The 17,947-nt window shown below is 36.1% G+C and overlaps 1 protein-coding gene across 7 annotated transcripts in view; it reads left to right on the forward strand.

Annotated features, from left to right (window-relative positions):
• The window catches only part of TENM1 (teneurin transmembrane protein 1), a 3,105,198-nt gene that overhangs the window by 1,665,438 nt on the left and 1,421,813 nt on the right, over nt 1-17,947 (forward strand). The window contains exon 12 of one of the 7 annotated variants that reach the window (XM_074277947.1): nt 7,515-7,607. The exons of the other annotated variants lie outside the window; for them this stretch is intronic. The gene's annotated coding sequence lies outside the window, so the exon portion shown is untranslated. The remainder of the gene's footprint in view (nt 1-7,514; nt 7,608-17,947) is intronic. 7 annotated transcript variants of the gene reach the window in all.

Genomic DNA, 17,947 nt, shown 5'->3' on the forward strand with positions numbered 1-17,947 from the left:
TGTGAGTCAAAGCATAAAAATGTGACACTTGGAAAAAAAAAAAACACCAACAAACATACACAGGTATAGGCTATGCTCAGATCAATTAAAATAATTTTTAAAGTTTAATAGAAAAAAGGAGATTAGTTTAGTGCTTTAGACATGGCAAGTTATCCAAAGCACACTGCACTATTCTCCATGGAAACAACGATGAAATGTAAAGTTGAACTGTTTATTAAAAATAAAATACCTAGCTTTCTTGCTGTATTTCATGAGAATACAGGCAAGGGAGAGATCAACTAACAATGTTTACTACTGAATATATAATTTCCATCCGAATTTAAAAGCCTGAAAAAAACATAAAAAGAAGAAATAAAATTAATAAATGCAACACCTTTAATTAGACTAAAAAGTCAAAATGTTCTTTTAGCATTTATCCCAGACATTCATTATTTTTACAGTGCAAAAGAATTCAGATTTCATACCTTTAAGCTGATTAAAAGAGAGGCTCCTCATTCAATTTCATGAAACTGCCCAATTTACAGAGAATTTGGGTATTAAAATTTACTGTACATGACAACTAGTCTCATTTTCAGAATGCAGTCTACCACCTCCATGTGATTAGATTTCTTATTATAAGCTCTGAAAAGGTTAATGAATACCTTAGCAAAGCAGCTCCAGTTCTCTAATTGGGTGTAATAAGTAGATATGGTGATGGACTCCTTTGTTAATGTAATTGTAGTGCAGATCTGCAATGTGTTATAAAAACAGCATAGTGAGAGGTCTAAAGAGAAATAAGGGCTCATAAGTTCAGGGTTTGCAAATATGCTATAGAAATTGTTTCATTTCTTATCTGATGTAAACAGGCAACAAATAAAGTCTTATGGTGTTATTTGTTTAATAACTGCATGGGTATAGCCCAGAAGCAATTACTCCTTTATTTTTTTTTAAATCCATAAACAAAGGTAGAGCAGTCTTGCAACATGAATCCCTATCCATTTCCCCCACAGAGATACTCTATTATTTCAAATGTGGTCTATGCGTGTTTGCCTATAATGTTTCCCTTTCAGGGATGCCCTTTTTCTGTACCAAATAATGCTCATATATTTCAAATCTCTGTTCAAAGCTTGCCTCCTTTAAGAAGTCTTCCCTAGCTGAGGCCACCTGAAGCGGAGCTCTTTTATTCTGTGCTCTTTGCCACTCACATATAGCTTGTTCTTAAATTGCTTCCATTCCTTAGGTGTTCCTTCTAGGTTTGTCTAATCTCACCCAGAGAATCAGGGTGTTTTATAGCTGGAAACTTGATTCATACTTAAAGGACTCCTCCCTATAATAGGTCTGATATGTTCACTTCTCTCTAATGGAAGATTCCAGTGAGGAATGTCTCTTATCCCCTTCAGCTGCAACGATGTTGTCCATTCCACTTTTGAACAGCTCCAATGGTTGGAAAAACTTTTACCGTAAAACCACTCTCACTTTGCCCCATTTTAGATTCCCTTGCTCCTACTTCCACACTCTGGGGCAGAACAGAACCAGTCTAATGGTCCTTCCATTGGATGGCCCTTTAAACACTTGAAAACAGTTCTCATGTGCCTCTGGAATCGCCTTTTCACTGGAGTAAATGTCTCCATTTCCTTCAGTAGTCCTTCATGTTTCAGAGAATCAAATCTCTTTCTTCATCATCCTAGTCAAGGAGATGTTGGATCTACCATGTTGGTACTTTGCGGTGACCATCTGCTCAGCATTGCTTCTCCTGCAGGCACATAGCTCTCACAACTTGCACACATTTTACTTGTTGCTGCTCTATTTCGCTTTTCCTTTTACTAAGATCCAAGTAGCCCCCATCATATGATGGTAGATTCTGGTCCCAGCACCATCTTTGCAGTGTTCTTTTCTTATTCCAGTCACTCTAAAAATTCAGCAATTCAATTCAATCCATTAAGTACTTATTAAGCATCTGTTATATATAAGTTCTCCTTGAGATTTAAAGAGCAAACAAAAAAGTCTCACTTTTTGAGGTTCCATTGCAGGGATAGAACATATACACAGGTATACACATGATTAATTTATGAGGGTACGAGTACTAACAGTCTGATCAGCATAGGCTTTCTGTAGGGGGTAACACATGAGTTAAACCTTGAAAGAAGGAAGGAAGCAGGAGTTTCAAAGAATTGGAAGTAAAAAGAACATTATTTTTAAAACTTTTTGAATAATAGCTTTTTATTTTCAAAATACATGCAAAGTTAGCTTTCAGCATTCACCCTTGCAAAACCCCGTGTTCCCAATTCTTCTACCTCCCTTTCCCCCAGTCTCCTCTCCTAGACAGCAAGTAGTCTGATATAGGTTAAACATGTAGAGTTCTTCTAAAAATATTTCCACATTTATCATGCTGCATAAGAAAAGTAAGACCAAAGAGGGAAAAAATGGGAAAGAAAAAAAAACAAGGAAACACAACAGAAAAGTAAAAATCCTATGTTAGGATCCACATTCAGTCCCCCCAGTCCTCTCTCTGGATGCAGATGGATCTCTACATGAGAAATCTATTACAACTGGCCTGAATCACCTTATTGTTGAAAAGAGATACATCCATCAGAATTAATCATTGCATAATCTTGTTACTGTGCACAATGTTCGAAGAGAACATTCTGAACATGAGTAGAGAGGTAGGAGAGAAAATAGTGAGCTCAAAGAATAACAAGTAGACTGGACTCACTGGAATTTGGAGGGTATGATGGAAAGTAATGTAAAAGAATGACTGGAAATGATGTAGTCAGTGGTCTGACTGTAAGGACTTCAAATGTCAAATTAAAGAGTTTGTATTTTATCATAAAGACAAGAGGGAACAACTGCAAATTTTTAAGCAGGGAGTTATGTTTTTCTTTGAAAGCTCTGTCTTTTCCCCACCAATCTGGAAGGGCTATGTGCATGTTTGGTAAAAGGTTGTGTTACCTACAGTCACCTGAGGGCCATCCTAAATAATGATGAAGATGTTTCTCATCAGAATGTTGGACTGTTGGACACTGGATATATATATATATATATATATATATATATATATATATATATATATATATATATATATATATATATATATGAAGAGACAGAAAGACAGAGAGACACACAGAGAGACAGAGACAGAGATAGATAGAAACAGAGACAGAGAGACAGGGAGAGAAAGAGAGAGACAGCGACAGAGACAGAGAGAAGTACAAAAATTGTCTGCAAGGGTTGGTCAGGCAACTAGAATTTATTAAGCACTTACTGTGTGCCAAGAAATGTGCTGAGCTTTGGAAGAATATAGGGAAACTAAGAGATAGAGATGAGGAGGAAGAGCATTAGGGGATTGGAATTTGTATACATAGAAGAAACATCCACCAGAAACTACCATCATATGATGGGGGCTACTTGGATCTTAGTTAAAGGGAAAGCAAAATAGAGCAGCAACAAGTAAAATCCTGAATCATTTGTAACATGACTACTTAATAATGAGGGCAACTTAATTTAGTAGATATAGAGGTGGCTTCAGAATCAAAAAGGCCTGGGTTCAAGTATGGCCTCAGAAAAATACTGAATTTGTGACCCTGAAAAATTCACAACCTCTCAGTACACCCATGTCCATCTCTAAGATTGAGTTGCAAAATAGTCTCCACTTTATATTAATAGGGGAAGTTTTTCAAGGAAAATTCTCTATACTATAGCAATCCCAAGCCTCTACTTAAAATAATATCACTCATCTCTCTCATTCCTACAGCATTTTGTAGCTTGCAAAGTCTTGGGATTGCTTTGGATCACTGAACCACTGAGAAAAACCAAGCATTTCATAGTTGATCATCACACATTCTTGCTGTCATTGTATACAATGTTTTCCTGGTTCTGCTTGTTTCGCTCAGCATCAGTTCATGTAAATCTTTCCAGGCCTTCCTAAAATCAGCTTGTTCATAATTTTTAACAGAACAATAATATTCTATTATCTTCATGTACCACAACTTGTTCAGCCATTTCCCCTACTCATTTTCCAATTATTTGCTACCACAAAAAGAGCTGCTATATTTTTGCACGTGTGTCCATTTCCTTCCTTTGTGATTTCCTTGGGATTCAGACCCAGTAATGGCACTGGTAGGTTGTCAAATATTTCTAAACTAGCTTGAAGTCACATTTTAGTTTACCTGGAATAAGGTAATATTTTGTATATGTGGACAGTCTCTCCTCCACTCCAGATGTATTATATGGGAAAGAAAATCTGTAGTTCAGGAAGCTAGGAAGAAAAGATGATACCCCATATCAAAGACAATATTCAGGCAAGTGACACATTAACAAGACAGATCCAAATATTTGGTCAGAAGGAACTACTTGTTTGGGTTAGTTGCAGGAAGCAAATGGGAGAAGAGAGTGAAAATTTAGGAGCGAAGTACTTGGGATCCAAAATTTGAAACTAGAACAGACTTTACATGATTCACATGTCTCATTTTCTTAGAGAAGGGAACTGATTTATCCCAGATCCCACAGGGAGTAAGTGGCAAAGATTAGAACCCAACTGCTCTCATCCCCGATCCCATCCCCTTTCCACAATATTACATACAGTATGAAGGCCTGCCATAGGTCTGGGTTGCCAACTCAGATTTAAGTTTTGGGAAAGTCAATTCCAGGTGAGCTGGACTGCCTATTATTGCCTTAAACTTTAGACCAGTGTCCCATTCACATGTAGCCAGTGGTCTCTAGGATCAGAACTAAAAAGAGATCAAGGGGATGACTGCCAAACAGTAACAGATATTTTCTGTGATACAATTCATTTATTCACATGTAAATTGTTATAATGGCAATTTAATTGGTTTTGTTGGTGCATAGAGTTGTTTAAAATGCCTCATTTGTTTAAGAAAACTCCACATTACCTGGCTCACAAGGTTGTAAAGATCAAATGAGAGAATGTATTCAGCATATATATTACACTTATAACTGGGCAATTTTCTTTTCTGTGAGTTTATGTAACTAGAAAGTCAATTTCCACCTAACCTTTGTTTTTGAATGTTTCCTCATTTGTAAAGCGTAGCTATTCTTTTACCTTGTTAAAACCTAGTGAGATCAAGATTGACTTTTCAGTCAGAGTGAGGAAGAAACTTTCTAATCCCAAAGGTTTCTAGACTTTGCAGGCACTTTGCACACACACACACACACACACACACACACACACACACACACACACACACATACACGCATATACATTTAGACCCTGCTATGTGTGATTATGTGAAACACATTAGCAACACTGTTACAGAACTTTAAATATACATATTTTAAAAGTCCCTAGCACGCAGTAGGCAGTCTTTGTCCAGATGCTTTAAAACCTCTGCCTTCCTGCCAAAGACTACAGCTGACTGCTATTTTTAAAGTTCTGCCTATTGAAAGAAATGCAACACAGCAGTAGTAGAAAATGAAATTAAATATAATGGAAAGTTAATGGGAAGAGAATTTGAGCACTACTAGGCTGTTCCATGCCAAACAGATTACAATCACCATTATAACAATTATTTTCCAGGTTCTGTTAGGTTTGCCTTCTGGGTACTGCCGTGTTCAAAAGTAGAGGTGGAATAGCATATCGAAAAATTACAGTCCTTAAAAACTGGAGAGTTCAAAATAATTTTAAATGATTACAGCCGAAATTTTGTATTTTAAAAAAATGATTCTCTAATTTAAATGTTCAGTGCATTGGGGATTGCTATTTATTCTAAAAAGGTGCATGTTAATATTGCTTTATAATGACATATTAGACTTATTATATTAGAGTTGTGGATTTTCAGAAGATTAAAATCTACCATTTAAAAATTGGTAGGTCTGTCTTCAAATGGCTTTGAGTAGACTCGCAATATTGGGTGAAACCAGGAGAGAGTCTCTAGAAACCTGCGTGAAGCTACTTGGCTAATAGTATGAACTAAAGATCATGGCCATGTCTTATTAGTCCAATTAAAATGGGATGGGATTAATTATGTCTGATAGAATTTATACAGTTTAGCTGTGGTAAAAGGCATAGGAGAACTCCAAAGAAATTAATTGCCATTTTTAAGCTGAGCCCCAGATTCTTCTTCTTTAAAATTAAGATAGATACAGTTCATTGTATTGTGAAGAAAGTACTTTTTAAAATCTAAAGCACTATTTAGATTTAATAGATTAAAATTTGACTAAGATATTTGGATTACCTTGGATAAATATAAGCTTCTATTAAAGTCCTCTTCTAAGGACTCATTGTGGTCTGGAGATGACCTTTGGCTCTCCTAGGCCATATCAAGCTGAAGATGCCTCCAACACAGGCTCAGTGACAGACCTATTGAGCTAGAACAAGACTAGTCAAGTTGACAGCTGGTTGGCTGCAAGAGGATTAATTTAGGGGTGATGATAACACTTAAAGATTTTCTCCTAAATATTAGACCTGACAGATTGTGGCCTCCATTGCTTGATAGAGCATTTGCACCCATGAAATCTTGCTTCACTGAAGTAAGTGTGGTGATGCCTTGTAGATATTATCATCTGTGTACAAATTTCTTTGGTCATCAGAATTATCTACAAATATCTCTCTCTATCTCTATTTTTATCTATCTGGATATCAATATCTAAAAATACCTCAGACGCTTGCCTGAGATGAGAATAGTGGCAATTATGTTATAACATGAGATTTATCAAATATTTTCCATTACTATTCTCTTTTGGGAAGATTCTTTTTAGCCATAGACTGCCATCCATTCTTACCGTGGTGTAGAGCACAGCCGGCTAGTCAGAACATGGTGCAAATCATTTGACACCACACTTTGGTTGTAAAATTAGTTCTAATTGGCATCCATGACAGTGTAGTTCTAAAGACAAGCTTGACTAATAAACTACTAAACAAAAGCCGTTGCAGTCCAGGATGTTTTATAGAGATGTCTAGTCAGGTGCCATGGGCACCTCATCTTACTTAACACATTTATTAGGCATTGGAAAAGGGGAGTGTATAGTATGTAAATAAAGCACTCGCATAGTATTGAAACTGGAAATGTTAATAAGAGATGAATTTGGGTGTGAAAAATTTATTGCTTTAACCAACACAGAATAGTCATTCTTTGGCCCAGTCTTAAACTTCTACTTGTTAGATTTCAGCCCAGTGCCTAGTGTTCAGTCTACTGAGTCTGCTCTTAGAAATTAGAAGACTGATTGCTAAAAATTTGGTTTATTTTTAAAATATTCTGCAGGGTGCCATCCAATTGTTCCATGTCATTTCAAACATGAGATTCAATATGATTCCAGCCCTGCGAAATCAATGAATGACATTTCACTGAAAGACTGAAAATCTAGGACTAACAGTTGATAGGATAATGCATGATCCTAATTGAAAATGCCAAGGATTATAAAGTATGGAGGAACCAGATCAATGATCTAGAAAACAAGTTCAGTTTAAGGAATAGCAGACTTGTGAGTTGTCAAATATTCTGAAAAAGGGAAGACCCTGAAATATGCTGTTCTGACGGGGTTATGGAGGCCTGGTTGTGAATGATTTTCATTCTTTACAGGCTAGTGAGTGAGGAATGTCGTCCCCAATAAAGGACTGCTTTTTGATTTGCCTCAGGAAATCTGCTTAAGCCAGGAGGAAGGCTACTTGGAAGGTAGGATGTAGCTCGAGTCCTTTGGGCCAGATTCAAGCTCAAAACAATATTTCTACAGTGAATTCTGTACTTAGCTTGGCCCTGATGTCAGAAGGCAAGATGAAACAGATTTGGGTGAATTATGCTCTGTGTTGTCTGTTGGGTCAGAAGGCCATCGCAGTGGTCATGCGTGGGGTTTTGCTTTCTCTTTTTTCCCAAGGGTGATATGAGTAGTGACCTTGGATATGAAATAGACATGGCCATATTCCAAGCTGAAATATTATTTATAGACTAAAGCAGAAGTCAATATAATACCGCATTGAAAGTAAAAGCAAAAAAAAAAAGTGTTAAACCGAGTTATTTGCTCAATCAGATATATGTAGGTAGACCTTTAAATATATATGGATATGTGGGTATTTGTTATATTATATATTGTATTTATTACTGTAACATAAGGGAATTTAATGAAATGTCATTTGGGTAAGGAACCAAAGAGATAGCTGCTGAATCTCTTCTGAATCTAAAATTCTGTGATTCTGTAAATAGAAAACAAAGAGAGAAAAAAGACCCACATATGTTGATAGTATACAGTAGGTCAAGGACATCAGCTAGTGTCCAAGAATGGAGTGAAGGAAGGCATAAACAAATAGCAAAAAAAAAAGTCAAACAGTGATCTATAATAGTCTGAGATGGAAGAGATGCATCACTTATTTAGAAATGCAATTGGATTAGGGTCTAGGCTCCTTTGAAGAGAGAGAGAGGAAATAGGAGATAGGCAGGCAATTGGTGGAACTCTCCTGCAGTGACACACATGATGAAACAGTAATTACAGACTGCATAGATCATGTCCTGGGAAAGGCAGGATGCATTTGACAATCCCATCCAAATGCACAGCCAGTATCATGCACCTTTGTAGCATCCAACTCATACTGCAAAATATTTTTGTATCATAAAAGCAATCCCTATAGATATGTTGAAAAATTGCCATGAGTTCTCAATGTCAGTAACCACAGTTCCTTGTCATTCTCATTATATCCCCATCTAAACAGTGTCTGGAGAGTGGTTTAATCACAATGATTTTGACGACTTGCGTTGCAATTATGTTTGCAATATTGACAAATTATGCTACTTTGTCATAAGTACTTTAAATAATTACAGTGCTTGTCGGGGATTTCTAAATCAGATTATTTCATGCAAAAGAAAATTTTGTGTATCTATACCCCAATCGTATTCTATTCTGTCCTTGATGCGACATCACATCACGTTGTTTGACAGCTGATAACTTCCGAGATAAAGAAGCCTCTTTTACCAGAGGATTACGCCTGTCATGGTATAGGAGGTTTAGTGCCAGTCAACGGCAGCTAGGAACATTCTTCGTGTAAGTTTGGGGAGTTAGGGATAAGGCCAGATGACAGGGCTATCACAAGCACTTCATATCTTCTAACATGTTAATACAAATGGACACACGAGTTTTCTCATTTGAAAAATTTTCTATTTGAGATTCCAGGCTACCATTTGAAACATGATATATATCTGCCATCGAACCATTACTTTCCATCATCTTCTGCTTGTTCAGCTAACTTTGAAGTTCGAAAAATGCCTGTGATTTCTTATCGGTGCCATGGTAATGGGATGCTCCTTTGCAATCTGCCTTCATCTCCCTCACTGCAACCTGAAACGCTGTACTTAGTGGAAGGACCAGACATGGGATTTTATTTATCTGGGGAATGCCAAGAAGGAAACTCCTACCGCCAGTGTAGATCGGCACTTGAAGAGTTGCTCCCAGTACTAAGAGATTAAGTCACTTTCCCTGGGTCACATAGCCAGTGTGTGTCACAGGTGGGACTTGGATCCAGTTCTCACTGGATGTGAGGCCAGCTGCCTCTCCAGGACATTAGAGTCCCTCTCCTTTAAGTGTAATTCTAATCTCTTCCATTCAGTGCTAACTTAAGTTTATAACACTCACCCGGGACGATGACGATTACCATGCCATCTTGGCTATTCCTGAGTGGGTACTTGTTTGGGTTTGTGATCTCAAAGATTTTGGCAGTTCTGCCAACAATGACGGTAATAATTGACCCATCATATTCATATTAATGAAGAAAATTCACAGTGAATTCATGGGAATGAGAGTGTACATTAAGGGCCAAATGGAGAACTCTCCCTATTTACCTGTTTCTTTCACAATACAAATAAGCTCTTTCCCAGCACAGTGAACTCTTTAAGGCTACTTTATTACCAAAGATAAGACAACAAGAAACTGGTTTAGCCAAGCTTCTACCTTTCAGGATAAAACAGGTTCCTTTTACCGGATCCATTCTTTGTTTTTGTTTTTTAAATTTGGTTCGAATAAGAGGCAATTTGGTATTACAATTACTATAAAACCTATTGCTTTTGAGTGATATTTGTGTAGGATCATAGATTGAGGTCTTTATAGATTCAGATTTCATCACATTTAATCTCCTTATTTTACAAAGGCCAAAATAGGGGTTTGAGAAGGGAAAGTGACTTGCCCAAAGTCGTATAGCTAATAAGTAGCAAAGGCAGCATTTGAATTCAGGATCCTGCATCACTTAGGTCCATTGGACACATAAGTGAGTTGGGGAGGGGATTTCCCTCTAATAATCATCACTGCACCTCAGATTCAGGAAGACCTGTTTATAAACCAGCCTCAGTTTTCTCATCTGTAAAATAGGAGTGACAATAATAGCAGTGGATTAAGAAAGTTGTTATAAGTCTCAGATTATATATAATGTATATATATATATATATATATACACACAGAAACATGTGTATATCTATACATACATATATGCATAAATGTATATGTATACATTGACAGCCCTCAACTACTATTGATATGCTGCAAGGATTTCTAAATCCCTATTCTACTGATTATTATTGTTGTGGTACTAAGCTTGGATGGTGTCTAAAATGCATATGCATATACTTTTTGATATTGAAGTTTGCAAAATTGGTTTTATATTTTGGTACCCAGGGAAAACTTCATAAAGTCAGAAACATTGAAGGAGTCCATTAACACTCTCTTTTCTTTATGCACTTCTTCATTGGTTCCATTTTGGTTTTGCAGTCTTCAAGGCAACTGTATTATGCCATTATTCAAATGAAGTCCAGGAATAATTGAAGGAAAATATTTATAACATGCACAGTCAAGTAAATTATATTAGAAAATAAGGATGATGGTCAGGTACAAGGAAAAGGATGAGTGTTCCTGGAAGATAATTAAGTTCTCCCAATTGGTCTGCCATTTTTTTCTCCATACTGATTCATTGGGGGGTGTTTTCTTTTATTAGGGGTATATATGTGTGTGTGTGTGTGTGTGTGTGTGTGTGTGTGTGTGTGTGTGTGTGTGTGTGTGTAAAATGTTTCTTGGTACCATAGCAACAAAGCCATATAGATACATTCTCAGACCTATAACCTTCCCCCAAGCACAAACATTGAATGCTGTAAGTCATAGGAGGAAGGGCTGTTAGTGACCATCTAGCTCATTCCCTTTAAAATAGAGAATATATATTATATATAGAATATAGAAGAGGAAACTCAGAAGAGGAGACTCACAAACACTAAACAGGGTTTGCAGTTATCCAAGTAGTAAGTGTGACTGAGCTGGGACCCAAAGCTTGGTTCTTTGATTCCACATCTAATGCTCCTTTTACTATTGGGGCAACAACTGAACCTTAAAAATAGGCTTGGGATTCGAATGCATTTCAGATGATGGAAAATTAACTTTCAGAAGCAAATTTTCTATCTCCCTCTCCTTCACTTTGTTTCTAGGGAATGCCAGGAAGAGGTTGCATAATTTCTTGTCTCTGATGAACTGTGAGGAAGATCTGGACAGCATCGAAATGGATTCAGTGACCACTCATGGTTCCTTTAGTCAGAAGTGTTTCAGGAAAGACAAAAGAAGTAGAAGCGCTTAGATTATTTAAATAATACAGGGACATTCTGTTTCTGTCTAGATAATATGACAGTGAGCCTCTTAGAGTTCTAGTCGGAATTATGAGCTATTTATTTGGGAGCCTCCAAGAATCAGCATAGCTCCTTCATGGCCTTCACCTACTTCTGGGAGGAAATATAATAGTGGAATTGGATTCAGCATATTTGTAATCAAGACAAAAACATGTTGGTAATATAATAATCCACAAAGTTCACATTTGTAGAGGGCTTTAAGACTAGCAAAGCACATTTATGTAATTGTTTACTTTGATTCTCATCAAACTGTGAGGTGGGTTCTATAGATTTTATCATCCCATTTCACAGATTTGGACATTGAGGATCAAATCAGTTGTGAATTTTTTTTTTTTTACAAAGCACTTGAAGCACAATTTGATCCCAGGTTCTGCTGGCTCCAAGTCTAATGTTGTTGTTGTTTTCTATGACATCACATTACTCTTCCTACTATTGCATGTAATAATATTACCAGAGCCATCTTGAGCCTTTTTAATCAATTGATTAATATAATAGAGAGGCACTGTGGTACAGTAAAAAGAGCCATGTTTTAGGAGTCAGACAAACTGAGTTAAATTCACACCTTTGATACTAGCTGTTTGACCTTGGCAAAACATTTATTGCCTATGAGTTTATTTCCTTATCTGCAAAGTGCAGGGGTTGTACTGGATGGCCTCTGCAATCCCTTCCAGCACTTGATCTGTGATATAATTTTATCTCATTTGCTTCCCCTTCCACTAGTCCAGACTTTGACCCCTCCATTCCCTCTCATCCTGGGTGATTTTCATCTCTGACCTCATGGAAATTCTCCTTAGGTGGTCCACCTAACATGTGAGAGGCCTTCCTCAGGCTCTTTGTGTGGTTCAAGGAGACTCATTGGGTGTGGACAGTATCACCTCATTGCCAATTAATCAGGAAAATTAACTTTAAATGAAGAATTTTATGAGAGTAGGAGAAGTTCCATCTGAAAACAGATTAACTTGTTCATAAATAATCCCAATATTGCCTTCAGTAGGGTGACTGACTGTATATTTCTTAGAATGGTCATATATTCTTGTAGGAACAGTCATTTGTAGAATTTATCCATTTTATCATTTAAAACATGGAGGGTGGACAAGCATATCACATATAGAAGAATATAAGTTCAGAACCTGGGGTCTGGAAGCTTCCCAAGTTCTATACCTGCCTAGATACATTTAGTCCCTTCAGTCTTTTTTGATGAATTGATAAATATGTATTAAGATAACCATTGTCCTGTGTGCTAGTAACAAGGTGTCCAATTTCAGAGACAGTTTTGTGTTCCCATCTAAAGAAAAGCAGAAGGAAACTAACACACACACACACACACACACACACACACACACACACACACATGCATGCACACTTTGAATAAATCAGGGATGGATCTTCACTTAAAATCAATGAAAGAATTGTGCATCCTGAGGAAAAATGCTGCTAAGGGAGAATCAAACATATTCTTTTGGATGAGGAGGATTTCTCAAATGTCAAATAACTACTTTTAACTTTAAGAGGTAGCTTAGGGAAGAAAAAAGGTCTTTGAAAATCACTTTTGTCAAGACTTTTTCCATTTAAGAGACATTTTAAAAAATTAAAACCTGGGGCTAAATAATTGAACTAGGCACTGTAGCAGTTGTGTTTTCAATGACAGTCTGGGTCTCGCAAGAGCTTGTTAATAAAAAAAATCAGCATTTATTTCGTGCTGTTATAAACAAGTTTTGTGCCGCACATTTGCAAATGTATTTTCTTGATAATTCCTATTGTATAGCCCATGGACTCCCACTGCACGAGGCAAATGATGATAATAGTAATCATCAGAGCTCGAATACTGAAAGTCCTATTAAACTTGACTCCAGAGAAAGCATACTGTGTACTTTTGGCTGGCGCATTGTTACATAGCTTTCTTTTTCTTCTTTCCCAAAGCCTTTTTTCCCCAACAATTGTTATGCTGTCAAATCATTTTCTACAGCCTTAAATATTATGAGGCTATGTATTACTTATGTGACAAATAGGGAGAAGTTGGCATAAAATCCTACTCAAAGTTTGCCTGAAAATTTCAGTTGGGGGTGTGCTAAAGAGGTAAAAAAGATGTGAAAATTTGACAGTCAATAAACATTTATTAAGTGCCTACCATGGGCTGAGCATGTGCTAAACATTGGAGATACATATGCAGAAAGGCAAAAGATAGCGCTTATGTTTGAGAAGCTCCCAGTCAAATGGAGGAAGACAATATACAACATATACAATGAAACTGAAAAGGTTAGGGGCAATGGGATGGGTATCTGAAAAAGTCCTCCTTAAATAGAAGATCTGAGAGTTCTCTGATGACTTCTACAATCAACTTTTTCCAATAAGAGGGAGGGGAGAGTCCCAGGGGAGGACCAAGTTTCAGAATTGGTTCAGTTTTGCTGGGTGATGATTTCCTGGAGACAATGGTGAAGGCCAGCACTCACCTGTTTGGGAGAAAAAGATTTTTACTGAAGAAAACCATTTTTAACAAATAATTCAGCCTGAAGATAGATTAGTGTGTCCTTTACTTTATAGGCAGTATGAAAAACAGGTAATTGTGTAATAATCTGCCTAGGTTGTCACATTTGTCTTATTTCTGTTGTCAGGTGACTTATAATTCTCTTCTAAAATGGACAGGTAATTCTTCCTTGTAGAAAAGAACATTAAGAGGTTCAAAGAGTACCTTATTACACTTTATATTAGAGGCCAAAGGGAGGAAGAGAAAAAGAGAGAGAAAGAGAGAGAGAGAGAGAGAGAGAGAGAGAGAGAGAGAGAGAGAGAGAGAGAGAGAGAGAGAGAGAGAGAGAGAGAGAGAGAAGAGAGAGAAGAGAGAGAAGAGAGAGAGGGAGAGAAGAGAGGGAGAGAAGAGAGGGAGAGAAGAGAGAGAGAGAGAGAGAGAGAGAGAGAGAGAGAGAGAGAGAGAAAAGAGAGAAAGAGAGAGAGAGAATATGAATTTGACTTCAAAGGAAAAAAGGTGGATCTACATAGAAAAAATGGAATTCTGACATGTGGCAGAAAGTTAGAAGAGGGGAAAATGTGAATTCAAGGAGGAAAGGAAGAAGGATCATTGAACATGAAGCTAAGTAACAAATATGAACAGAGCCATAACTAGGGAGGAGAACCTGGGGCTTGGCTTCAGGGTGCCAAATTTAGATGATACTGATAGCACTTTAAGTCTTTCTGAAGCTAGAAACAAGAGAATTTTGTGCCTAATTAGCAAGACTAATTAGTTAAAATAGGAAGCTATTAGTTGGCCGACTGGGGTGAGTTTAATGGGGATAGATGTTATGTCTTACATTTCGTTTCGAAAAATTGACTTCACAAGCACAAGATGGGGAGGCATGTTTGTCAGTGATTTGTCTGAAAAATATCTGGAGTTTCAGTCACTTCAAACTCTATATAAGTCAACATTGTGATAATGGCAGCCAAAAAAATCACATGCGGTATTAAGTTATATTAAGATAGTTCTGATCGCCAAGACTATTGAGGTCATAATTCTGGTCTCCTCTATCATGGTCAGCTGCAGCTAAAAGATTATATCCCACTCATCATAACACATTATAACACATTTTAGAAAGAATGTTTTTAACTGCAACACATCTATAAGATAATAGCAATCATGTTGAGGAGAGAAATGGAAACCATTAAAGAATAACTGAAGGAATTCAACATGATTGACTGGAAGAAGAGAAGGCATAGGGGAGGAAATGTTAACTCTTTTCACCCATTTCAAGTACTGGCAGGTGGAAGCAGGATTAGGTGTTCTGTTTGATCCCAAAGAGCAAAGTGAGGAACAAACAGTGAGTGGAATTTACAAAGAAGCTGATTTATGCCAGATGTCACAATTAGACCGTCCCCAAAGGAGAAGGGCTTCCCTCCTTGGAGGTCTTCAGTCAAAGCTGATATGTTGCCAGGTATGTTGGCAACTAGATTCTTATTTAGTTAATGATCTGACTAGCTGGCTTCTGAAACCCTGTATATCTCTGAAAGTCTAGATGCTCATAATTAAAATAGAATTTGAAGGTAAACCAAAGTTACAGAATTACCATATACTCATCTATGCCAATGATGAATTGATGAGTTGCCTTTTATTTCATTGAGTTGTATAGATTAGGTAAGTGCTGATAAAGTATTTATAAGTCAGAGTTAAATTTATAAAAGCTACTTGAAAGAAATCACCCACATGAAAATCTTGGTTTCATAAAGGTTTCTTTGGTTTTTTTGCCTTAAAGATATTGCATTTTGTCACAATGATTTTTACAGCTGAAAATTCAGAAGAATATCTATTTCCTCTGGTTAGCGTTATTCATAGTAAATGTCATTTCAGTTTGGATGCATACTTGGTTATTTCAAAATTTTGTAAGTTGATTGTGATAATTCTGGCTCATTTGTACTAACCTATGAAGGGTGGGAAATTCTTGCCTCACCTGTAATTAGCTAGTATACTTATTAAATATTTTAGCTTTTCTCCTGCCTTTTGCTAGTTAGTACTTCTCACCTAATTAATACCAAGAATTATGAATTGATGTATTTATTATTTTCATGGGTTCATTTTTTAACCTTTGGAAAAGCATATTTATTTGTTATTCTTTAGAAATGAATAAAATATTTTTGAAAACTGTCAACTAAATTTTTAAAGAATAACTATGTTAAAATACTGACCACTAGATACTGTCCATCTCAGGGTATAAAAAGGACTAATAATCTTATTTTGACTCATTTAATATTTCCTTTTTTTGTATTCTGAACTTAACACAAAATAAAATGAACATCTTATATACCTAGTACAACAGAAAAAGAGGGTTATACATGAAACCATGGATCTATATTATGTACCACTTTCCTTCATTTATCAATAAAATAAAGTACAATCAAACATAGCATCTGCAATGCCTAATTTTCAAATTATCCCACTTGCATCATCTTCCCTTGTTTTCTGTCCATTAAAAAAAGAAGATTCAGTGACTGAATTTTCTTTTGTTTTTCTCTCCCATTTTGTTCTCTTTCCATATGCCTTCTCTCCATCTCACCTACACCCAGAATGGGAAAAAAGAAAAAAAAAACGTCCTTATAGCAAATGTTCATAGTTTAAGCAAAAGAAATTCCTATGTTGGTTATGTTGAAAAAGATGTGTTCTTCTGCAGATTGAGTTCATTACCTGTTGGTAAGATGATATGTAGCATGTTTTATCATTAGTCCTCTGGAATCTTGGTTGATCATTGTGTTGATTAGAATTAAGTCTTTCAACATTTGTTTGTATACTGTTGTTATTTTTGCATGCAATGATCTTCTGCCACTTATGACATTCTGAATCATTTCATGGAATTACTGCCAGATTTCTTTTTTTATCATTTCTAATGGTGCAACAACATTCTTTTAATATTAACCATATTTTTTATCCATTTTAATTGATGGGGACTCAATTAATATCCAGTTCTTTGTTATATCAAGAAGAGTAACTATAAGCGTTTTTGAACATATGAGTCATTTTCTTTGTGGTATAGGACTAGTAAAGGTATCACTGGGTAAAAAGAACATACATAGTTTAGTGACATTTAGGTTTCAGATTGTTATATAGAATGGCTGGATTAATTTATATATCTATCTACAATGCATTCACATGTTTTCTTTCTCAAAGTCCCTCCACCAAATGTCATTTTCATTATTATTTTTGTTATCTTCACCAATGTGATGAGTATAAGATGGAGCCTCATAGTTGTTTTATTTTTAATTCCTTTGCTGATTGGAGACTTGAAGCATTTTCTCCTTAATAATTTACCCCCATTATTAATTTGATGACTTAGGGTTCTTCCTTTGAAAACTGTTGGCTCATATTCTTTGAACATTTATCTATTGGATTATAGTTCTTCTATATCACTTTATGATCAAAAAGCTTGTTGTAAAAATTTTCCCCCAGTTTACCATTTCCTTTCTACTTTTAGCTGCATAGGATCTATTTCAGCAAAAATTTTCTTCTTTGATCCTCTTTATTCCATGTTTAATCATGAACTTATCTGATATCCAGAGATATAACAGATAATTCCTTTTTTAACCCTATTTTAATTTATTTTATCAGTAAAAATTAATATCAGTGAATATTTATTTGAAGGGTAATTTTTGATCTGGCATTGATAGGCCTCTTCTTTCTCATTCTTACTATTAATTTTCTTTTTTTAAAAAAAATTCAAATTAATTTTATAATTATAACTTTTTTTGACAGTACATATGCATGGGTAATTTTTTACAACATTAACCCTTGCACTCACTTCTGTTCCGAATTTTTCCCTCCTTCCCTCCACCCCCTACCCTAGATGGCAGGCAGTCCCATACATGTTAAATATGTTTAGTATATCTGAGATACAAAA

Source organism: Sminthopsis crassicaudata, chromosome X (genome assembly GCF_048593235.1).
Source record: "Sminthopsis crassicaudata isolate SCR6 chromosome X, ASM4859323v1, whole genome shotgun sequence".
Lineage (NCBI taxonomy): Eukaryota > Metazoa > Chordata > Mammalia > Dasyuromorphia > Dasyuridae > Sminthopsis > Sminthopsis crassicaudata.